This window comes from Uranotaenia lowii, chromosome 3, assembly GCF_029784155.1.
Source record: "Uranotaenia lowii strain MFRU-FL chromosome 3, ASM2978415v1, whole genome shotgun sequence".
In the NCBI taxonomy this organism is placed as follows: Eukaryota; Metazoa; Arthropoda; class Insecta; order Diptera; family Culicidae; genus Uranotaenia; species Uranotaenia lowii.
The window spans coordinates 234,898,194-234,909,497 of record NC_073693.1 but is presented as its reverse complement, the minus strand read 5'-3'; positions in this window follow the sequence as shown (position 1 = coordinate 234,909,497).

The window sequence follows — 11,304 nt, the reverse complement described above, 5'->3', positions numbered from 1 at the left end:
AGGAAACCCAGAGTACACAAATAACACACGACGTATTCAAAAATTTCAAAGTGCGTCGAGGTGAGATTTTGGTTTCGTTTGACGTCTCCGCACTTTTTCCTAGCGTCCCCATTCCTGACGCCTTACGCAGCCTTCGGAGACATTTGGAAAAACGCAGAGCACCACCAAATTGTATAGAAGCGTACGTGACCATAGCTGAGGTATGTATGAACCAGAATTATTTTATATTCCGGGGGAGATTCTTCAAACAAACCTTTGGCCTCAGTATGGGAAGCAAACTATCCCCTTTGCTCGCTGAGCTGTTCATGAGCGATTTTGAAGGCGATCTCGAAAAAAGGAAAAAACTTTTCCCCCGAGTTTGGTGGCGCTACTTCGACGATATCTTCGCCACAGTAAAAGAACGATATCTCCCACAAACTCTTGAGCTCTTGAATAGCCAACACAGCTTGATCAAATTCACCGTCGAAAAAGAAGTGGATGGAAAACTCCCTTTTCTCGACCTGCTCATCTCCAGAAAAGATTATAGCACGGTGAAATTTGGAATCTATCGAAATCCGACATCAACCGATCGCTACATAACGGTAGATTCAAATCATTTTGGTGAACAAAAACAAGCTGCGTTTCATTCAATGGCACACCGTTTGCTCAACATACCGATGGAAAACAGCGAGTTTGAAAGCGAAAAAGAAAGGATTTTATTGGCAGCCAATCTGAACGGTAATGATGAAGAATTCGTGTATAAAATCCTACGCAAACACGAAAGAAAAAGGTTCCGAAGTAATGCCACCACTTTCAAACCAGAAAAGGCAGAATCCCAAAGGGTCAGTTTGCCGTTCCACCCACCACTGCACTGACCAATGGTATTCGGAAGATCCTCTCCAACCACGGTTTGAAAGTGGTTTACAAAAGTTCCAACACCCTAAAAGATTGTTTGGTTTCACTAAAGAATAAGGTGCCTCCGGGGGAAAGATCTGGTATCTACGAGATACCTCGCGAGGCGTACCCGGCGGTCTATATTGGCCAAACAAGGCGCAAATTTAAAACTCGGATAAAGGAGCATAAAAACGCCGTAGAAAACAACAGATCCAACGAATCCAGTGTAGCCGCCCATGCATCAGAATTCAACCATTCCATAGATTGGGAAAAGGTGAAATTCAAAAAAATGTGTTCGAAAAGCGTCACATTTAAATGCCTGGGAATCGATGTACATCACGACTTCAGAGAGGCCGAACGAGGATGACGCGCCTATCATTTCGCCCCTTTTCAACTTGGCAAACAACAATGTATAAAAACCAACCCCTCTTCGACAAATACTGTGTGACAGTATGATGCTGTGTTAGTGCTTTTCTTCTACGCAATCAGTCGGACATCGTCCTGTAGATGGGTAACATCGAGCCCGAAACCGGTCGACAAAAAGCTAATTTTAGTTCCTTTTTTCCATTAGTAAGAACGTTAAGTGTCGTGTCCTGTAATACGTCGTGTGTTATTTGTGTAGTTAAAAGTTCTTACGTTGGCACAACCCACTAAAATGAGTGAAACCCAGAGTCTTGGCATTCCAGGCAGCATCCCTAACCAGGTGTTAAATTCGAAGAAGGAATTTTAGGAATCGGAAGGGGGTATAATTCACGCATATGCGCTACGCATTCAACACTCGCTTAGAAGTTCAAATTTAAATTTAATATCATCCTGACCGTCCGAGGTCATCTTCACGTCGTGGTCCGATCGGCTACGCTGATTATTAAGCGTAGTTCATTTGATAGCTTCGAACTCATTAAGCTTAGTAAAGTTAAGATACGTTATCCTACGTTGATCGCAATTTACGTCAGTCTCCAACTCCTTTGCATTCATTACCCGGGCGAGCCTAGTGCTGATGTCATCACACATCTTCTGCAACAAGTTGTCTGCTGTCGTGTCTGGTCTGCAGGTGGCGAATATGTTGGCCTCCTCAAGTCTTGAACAATAGAATACCACGTGTTCGGGTGTCTCGTCCACGTCACCGCGTGTTAGGCAAACCGGCGAGGCCACATGTCCGAACTTGTGGTGATACTTCATGAAACATCCATGACCAGTCAGATATTGCGGCATGTAGATATCCACTTTGCCATGTTTTCTCTCTATCCACTCCTTGATATTTGGGATCAAACGATGGGTCCACCTTCCTCTTTCTGAGCTGTCCCACAGCTGCTGCCCAAGGATGGAAAAATTCATTCACCAGCATGAACGCTAATGATTCTCAATCTCCGCTCCGTTTACTATGGTAGCATCGGCGATGCGAGCGTGAACAGACGATCGCCGATTGGTCGGATTGGCAATCCGAATGAATGAACTTTTGAATACGTTCGGGTGAACGAACCGGTTCCCGAAACATGCGCCGCAGTTAACTGGATCGTTTTTTATTTTCACCACGACGTTCGTTGGATGAATTGATTCGCAAATGAATGTCGAAACACAATCGCCAAACGATTGTAAGATTGCATTCGCGAATGTTTCCGTAACCGGTAAAGGATTGCGCCATCAGGTGCTTGTTTTTCGGCTAATTTTGTGCATGTTTTAGCCCCCGCGCTCGCTGATGGTTTGTTTTCTCATGATGTTATTTTAATTCATGTTCGAATGAAAACAGTCAGCATATAGTTAGAAAAATTGGACTTTTGCACTTTGCTGAAATAACTAAATGGCCGAAGAGGAGGTTTGTAAATGCCCATTCTTGCTCATGAAGCGAAGGGATTTAGTCTTTGTCTACTGGGACATTTTTTGTAACCAATATTGCCAAATAATAATTAAAACATGTTGAGATCGCAAAGCTATTTAACAGTTTGACTAGTTTAAACATCCTGAATAGGAAAAAGGACATGTTTTGATATTTGCTTTATTCCGAAATTAAGCTCGAAAAATGTTGCGAAATTTCAAAGTTCGTAATGAAGTTGTACTTATCCCATAGTTTCATAAATGTTATTGCATAATCAGCAACCGATTCTTCATTCTAAATTTGAAATGAATAATTCCAAATTCTAAATTCTAAATTCTAAATTCTAAATAATAAATTCTAATTTCAAAATTCTAAATTCTAAATTCTAAATTCTTAATTCTTAATTCTTAATTCTAAATTTTTAATTTTTAATTCTAAATTCAAAATTCATTATTCTAAATTCTCAATTCTATATTCTAAATTCTAAATTCTAAATTCTAAATTCTAAATTCTTTATTCTAAATTCTAAATTCTAAATTCTCAATTCTAAATTCTAAATTCTCAATTCTAAATTCTAAATTCTAAATTCTAAATTCTAAATTTAAAATTCTAAATTCTAAATTCTGAATTCTCAATTCTAAATTCCAAATTCGAAATTCGACATTCGAAATTCGAAATTCTAAATTCTAAATTCTTAATTCTAAATTCTAAATTCTAATATCTGAATTCTTAATCCTCCGTTCTAAATTCTAAATTCCTAATTCTAAATTCACGATTCCAAATCCTTGATCTGAAATTTTCAATTCTTAGTTCTTGATTCTTAATTTTAAATTCTCAATTCTGAATTCTCAATTCATAATTTTAGATTCTGAATTCCAAAATTAATTCTAAATTCTCAACACAAAATTTCTAGCATTCAGCACTACATTCTCAATTTCTTATAATAAATTTTCAATTCTTTATTTTTTATGTTAACATTCAATTTGAAAATTAATTACTTCAAAACTTAAAATATTTCAATTTCAAAATTTTAGTTTGTCTTAGTTAATAATTCATTTCTTTATTAAAATTCTAAAATCTTAATTCTTGATTCTAAATACAGAAAAATTGAGAATTGAGAGCTTCGAAGTAAAGATCTATAAGGATGAAATAAGAAAATAGAATAAAGAGTTTTTAGTTAAAGATTTTGAATTAAGAATAAGGATTTAAGATTAAAACTTTTCAAAATCGGAATAAAGAATTAAGCATAAAGAATTCAGAAATAAAAATTTATAATTATTAATTCAAATGAAGCTTTGAGAATTTAGAATAAAGAGTTTAGAATTAAAAACATAGAAAAAGAGTATGGAATTTAGGATTAGAAGAATTCAGAAGTAAGAAATAAGAATTAAGAACATAGAATAAAAGTGTAGAATTTATATTAAAAAGAATTTAGAAATAAGAATTTAGAGTTTAGAATTAAGAACATAGAATAAGTGTTGAGAATTAAGGATTTGAAATTAGAAATTGGGAATTTCATATTTGGAATTCAGAATTTAGAGTAAAGAATTAAGAATTATGAATTTAGAATTTTAAATTTAGAATAAAGACTTGATAATTTAGACTAAGAATTTAGTATCTGATTTAGAATTTCGAATTTCGAATTGAGAATTTAGAATTAAGAATTTAGAATTTAGAATTGAGAATTTAGAATTTGAAATTTAGAATTTAGAATTTAGAATTAAGAATTTGGAATTTAGAATTAAGTATTCAGAATTTAGAATTTAGAATTTAGAATTTAGAATTTAGAACTTAGAATTTAGAATTTAGAATTCAGAATTTAAAATTTAGAATTTAGAATTTAGAATTTAGAATTTAGAATTTCGAATTTAGAATTTAGAATTTAGAATTTAGAATTTAGAATTTAGAATTTAGAATTTAGAATTTAGAATTTAGAATTTAGAATTTAGAATTTAGAATTTAGAATTTAGAATTTAGAATTTAGAATTTAGAATTTAGAATTTAGAATTTAGAATTTGGAATTTAGAATTTAAAATTTAGAATTTAGAATTTAGAATTTAGAATTTAGAATTTAGAATTTAGAATTTAGAATTTAGAATTTGAATATAGAATTTAGAATTTAATACAGACCCCGTTCGTTTTTGGCAACATTCGATTTTGGCAACATTCGATTTTGGCAACATCCGATTTTGGCACATGTGCCAAAATCGAACGGTTTTTAGAAACAACATTACCTTTTAGTTTTCGTTATTACAGGACCAATATAATTAAGACAAACACCATACATACGTATTTATGTTCTGAAATGGTGATGAAATACAAGAATAAAAACAAAAGTTTTTTAAAAAATTAATGAAGTACTCAAAAATGACAAAAAGAGGAAAAATTCAAAAAGTTAAAAAACAAATTCAAACAAAAGACTGAAAATGATGAAAAAGAACTAAAAACTGGTGGAGAATGACAAAAACAGCAAATATGTCAAATGAAAACAAACATTATAAACAAAACAGAAAAGGTGCAAAATGCATCAAAAACATGATGAAAAAAAATAAATTAATTAATACAAATAATCGGAAATGGACTAAAAATAACGTTTTTGGTAATAATAATAGTTATTCTGTAAAAATAACTAAAAAATGAGTTGAGAAAAAAACCGTTCGATTTTGGCAACATTCGATTTTGGCAACACGAAATGTACGAGCGTGTTGCCAAAATCGAACGGGGTCTGTAGTAAGATTTAGAATTGAGAAGTATTAATCTAGATATTAGAATTAAGAATTTAGAATCAAGAATCGAGAAGTTAGAATTTAGAATATAAAAATAATAATTTAAAACTTTGATTTCAGAATTTAAAAATACGAATATAGAATTTAGAATTAGGAATTCAGAATTAAGAATTGAGAATATAGAATTAAGGATAAAGAATTTATATTTAAAAACCTAGAATTAAAAATTAAGATTTGAGAACTAAGAATTTAGAATTCATGAATTAAAATTTCGAATTGAGGTTTAGAAATTTGAATTTAGATTTCAACAAAAAAATTGTTCTAGTGGACAAAGACCAAACCCCCACGCTTCGTGAAAAATAGTGGAAATTAAGCCCTTTCTTTTGTCCGTTTATTTATCCACGCAATGTGTAAAAGTTCACCTTTTTACTTACTACATAAATGCTGAATGTTCTTATTCGAATATAAATTGAAATAACATCATGAGAAAACAAACCATCAGCGAGTGCGGGGGCTAAAACATGCACAAAATAAGCCGAAAAACAAACACCTAATGGCGCAATCCTTCACCGGTTACGGAAACATTCGCGAATGCAATCTTAAATACAATCGTTTGGCGAATGTGTTTCGACAATCGTTTGTGAATCAATTCATCCAACGAACGTCGTGGTGAAAATAAAAAACGATCCAATTGAACGCGGCGAATGTTTCGGGCTTCGTTTCGTTCACCCGAAAGTATTCAAAGTTCATGCATTCGGGATTGCAATCGTTAGTGTTCATTCTGGTGTGTGAACTTTTTCCTTTCCCGATTGCTTCGATTGGTAGTTAGCACTGAATGAGTACACCACGGATTGCAGATTGAATGTACTTCGATCCGATTTTTTCCATGCCTGCTGCTGCCAGTTGGCCGTGGAGCTATCTCTGGCTCGTGTTCTCACGTATTACGTGCCTCTATTTTAGTAGCAATAGGAGTCCTCCACCAACAAAATCGAAATGGAAATGACTCTCGCTTCAACGCATGAAGCCTCCGACGATACGATGTGGTATGCACTGATGACCCGCAAATTCATTCGCCTTTGCAAACTGTTCAGCTTCTGCTGGTTACTCTGGGTGCTAAGATCACGTGGATGACGAAACCACTCTCGATATTATCCTTCACTGACTACTTCGGATCCCCGAGTTGTTCACCATTATCCTCGTGAGTTGCTGTTGCCGCCTTCTTGCACACATACTCAATATGGATTTTAAAGCTGAACCGGTCATCAACCATCACACCCAAACATTTAAACTCGCGCTTTGATTCGATAGTGCATGATCCAACTGTAATCCCGCCTGTTTGCGGTGAAATCTGATTTGATATCAGGACCATCTCGATTTTGTGGTGAGCCAACTGTAAACTCTTGGAATGCAAGCAGCTCTCTACCACTTTTGCAGCTTCTGAAGCCCTTAGCTGGACGATTTCTGACGTCATCCGCGAAACCAATCAACTAGCAGGCTCAATGTCAGCACCTCATCGTACGTAATATTTCATAGGACCGGGCCCAGTATCGACCCTTGCGGTAGTCCATCTGTAACATCCATTTCCCGAAATATTTCGCTCGTCATGTATTGTAGCTTACGGTTCTGGAAATAGCTTTCCACTAATTTGCAGAGATATTAGGGTATCCTCATTTTTATAAGCAAAGATGCAATCGCTGCCCAGATGACACTATTGAAGGCGTTGCGCACGCCCAATGTTACAACCGTACAAAAACGATCCCCTATTCTTTCTTGAGTCTGGCTTTATAGCCGTTTCGATGACAGTTCGAACGGCGTCGACTGTGCATCGCCCTCTTCGAAAATCGAACTGATTGTGGGACAATCCGCCTTCGCCCTCGGTGTACCGCTGGATACGATTCAAAATCACTTTTTCCAGAACTTTCCAACCGTATCCAGTAGGCATATTGGCCTGTATACTGATGGGTTCCCCAATGGCTTTCCTGGTTTGGACAGCAGAATCAGCTTCTGCCGTTTCCAAACCTCTGGAAACATCCTTTCCCCAATACAAAATTGCAGTGATGATAGGAACATTAAGGGAAATTCCATAATCGCGGCCTTAACTGCAATGTTCGTGATACCATGGGGACCGGGAGCCTTTTCCAGCTGAAGGGATCTTGCGATATCGCGCAGTTTTTCTAACGATATTAACTCCTCCTCACTCGTATCCCAGTCATACGGGACTTGCGGCCAGCTATTGATATTATGTTGAGGGAACAGCTCTCTCGTTATTTCCCTCAGTTTCTTGGGCCACATTTTAGGTGGTGCTCTACCGCTTTTGTGTTTTTGCCATGTCTATCCTGTAGGTATCACCCCATGGTCGGTCATTGGCATCAAGGCAAAGTCTCCTTAAACATGCCTTTTTACTCTCTTTAATTGCCTTGCAGAGGTTTTTTTTTCGCATTTTTGAAAAGCGGCCTATGCTCGTCTCTCTCCGTTTGAGTTCGTGCTCTCTGCATGTTTCGCCAAGCGCGAAGGCAGTTGGCACGAAAATTCGCGATTTCCTCAGTCCACCAATAAACTGGTGGATATGGCTTTTTTGGATTAGCTCTCCTCGTGATTGTTCCGTCACAAGCACGTGTGAGTACTTTCGTCAGGTTTTCCGCCGGCAAGTTATACAGGTTTTGCTCCCACTTCAACACCTTGACATAGACATTCCGGTCTAATTGTTTTGTCCTTCAGCGTCGTTCACCTACCATTACCTGTCCTCTGACTGACTGTGCACTCTTATCCACAAGATAGCGGTTCGCAAAGTGGGCGCTATGAGTGTAGTCCTCGCTCACCTTCCAATTACTTTCCCATCTGGGACTAGCAAATGGTCTTAGCATTAACTATGTTCGCCAGGTCCGCATTCAGCCTTGCAAGTGTTTCAAGTAGACGCTATCCTCTGGCGTTTGTAAGGGAACTATTTACTCAATTCCTGAGCCCACGCATTGAAATCCCCCGCGATAATAACTCGACCTGTGAGCACCTCGACTATCTTATCCATCGTAGCGCTAAATTTTTCCAAGGTCCACCTCGGTGGAGCGTAGCAGCTACAGAAGAAGATCCCATTGACTTTGGCTATCACGAAGCCTTCCTCATTCGATGTGACCACTTCTTGTATGGAAAACTTTCCTGTTACCCCTATTGCGACCAGATTGGCACTATCTTTCACCCAATTAATGCTATTCAGAATTCTATAATAGGGATCTGCTACTATTTAACGCTATGTCTAGCTTCTCTTCCACCGCCATCTGTCGCAGAAACTGTTGTGCTTCGTGACAGTGGTTGAAGTCGATTCGGATTACTTGCAAGCCCTTGGTATCGCTGCTAGCGCCTTTTGGTAGACCTTGGGTATTGCCAGTTACATGGTCACCAGTGCAAATAAGACACTTCGCCGGCTTACTGCAGCTAGCCGCTATGTGACCGGATTCCCCGTACCCCCTGCATAATCCTCGTCTGTTAACTCCCTTGCAGTCAAACGAATTGTAGCCGTACTCCATGCATCGAAAGCATACCTCTGATTGCTGGAAGATAGTTATCTGACAAACTGACCATCTCAACTTTAGCTGCCTGCACTCGAGTGCTCCGTTGGCTACTACCACTGGAAGCCTCACAATTGCAACCTGTGTTCCGGATTTGGGAGAAGCCTGTCTCAATCGGATCGATATCTGATCTTCGCCGATCTTACACTACTCAACTAGTGCTGTACTGACTTCATCTTCTGTCGTTATTTCGTCGAAGTTTTTGATACGGATGGTCACTTCGTGACATAGCGCACGCACCTCCGCCTTCTCGCCTAGAACATCCTCCGTTAGCACCTTGAAGGATGCACTCTTTGTTGCTGAACTTTGTTGCAACTCGAGGATCATTTCACCGGAACGAGTACGACGGATCCTCCTCACGTTTTCGCCTAGTCCAGCAAGCTTGACGTTGGTCCGTATCTGACGAAGCACGTCCGCGTACGTACCCTCTGACGCTTAACTACGATAGCTTCACGTTTTTTCCCTTACGCGGCTTCGCTGCTTCTTGGGCTTGGAGTTTGATTTCGTAGCTCACTTCTTACGGTGTTTACGCGTCACTGTCTGCCATTCGGAGGGCGCTTCCTCGTTGGGCCTGTCGTCCTTGCCTTTCAATTGACCAGGGTCCTACAGAACCATCGGGTCTCGGGCCCTCTTCTTTAGGGTGCCAGGTCTTGGATTACCTGGCGACCCTCGATTCCTCTTTACATTCTTATAGCTTCTCGGAGTAATGAGTTAATTTCTCACCGTTTGTTTGAACGAAGGCATCGATCCGTTTCGGGCGACTGACATTCGCCTTAGAGGGTTTCTCCGCCTCTGTTACTCTTCTAGTAGCGCCTCTAGTGCCTCTGTAAAAAGAGCCATAGCCTTTACAAGCTTGTTCTGACCCCCTTGACAGGTGGTTGCACTATTCGGCTCAATTCCACAACGGGAGCGGGCAACCAGTGGTCGTTCGCAATGCCCCTCAAAATACAGTCAAAGAGTTGAGTCCCAACAGCTTATTTTTCATAAATTGTGTATCAAAAGACGTAGGGGAGCAACTCAAAACGGTGAGTGATGTTAAGGAAGCTATTCTCAAGCTGAATAGCAACAAGTCTGCTGAGAAGGATGGCATCGCAGCTGAACTAATCCGAATGGAACCGGAGAATTAGAAGAAGGGGTAATATGCCCCATCTACAAGAAGCACGACAAAGTAAACTGTGAGAACTACCGATCACTGTCCGTTTCGCCGCCTTCAAAGTCTTGTCCCGAATCATACTCCACCACATATCGTCACCAGCAAGCAGATTCGTGGGAAGTCATAAGGCCACATGAAAAGACGGTCTACGACGGACCAAATCTTCACACTACGGCACATCCTCCAAAAATGCCGTGAACACCAAGCACCTACGTACCACCTATTCATCAAATTCAAAGCCGCCGGTCTGTTCTGCATGATGTTCAATGTGGCGCCATTTGGGAGGTGTTATTCGACGAGCAGTGGGCGAAATGCGGAGCACGATTTTCAACAGATCCAGTCAACTTATCTGCTTTGCCGATTACATTGATATAGTCGGCAGATCATCAGCGGCGGTGGAGAAGGTCTACCGTAATAACTGAAATGCGAAGCAGGAAGGACCCACCTGTCCCGTTTTTACAAAGTGACGATCGATTGCGACGAGCTAGAAATAGTCTTTCTCGACATAAAACGTGAGATCCGGCGGCTAATGAACAGCGGAAGTTGTGCCTATTACGGACTTCACAAGTAACTGCGATCGAGAATACAGAACATTCGCACGGAGTGTAACCTGTACATGACGCTCATTAGACCGGTAGTCCTCTACAGGCACGAGACGTGGATATTGCTCGAAGAGGACCTGCGCACACTTGGAGTATCTGACCCACGAGTATTAAGAACCATCTTTGGCGGCGTGCAGGAGAACAGAATGTGAAGGCGAAGGATGAACCACGAGCTCGCGTGACTTTACGGCGAACCTAGTATCCAGAAGGCTGAACAGATTCGCTGGGCAGGACATATTTCAAGTATTCCGGACGGCTGTCCTGCAAAATAGGTGTTCTCTGCGAATCCGATAGGAACTCTCATTGTCAGATTGAATATTTGCACTTAACAATCGTCTTCTCTCATTTTCATGATATTTTCAATTATTTTGAGAGAACTTTATGATAATTTGTTACCATTTTTATACTTTAATCTTGAAAAAGACAGAAATAAAACTTTTAAAGGAATTGTAAAATGTGGATATTTCTGTGCTATTTTTCCAAACATTATCCCCTTCTTTAAAAAAACAATCGTTGTTTAAGATAAAATTTCTCTTCATCTGTCGAAAACGAAAAAAAAAACTATTTTTCCACC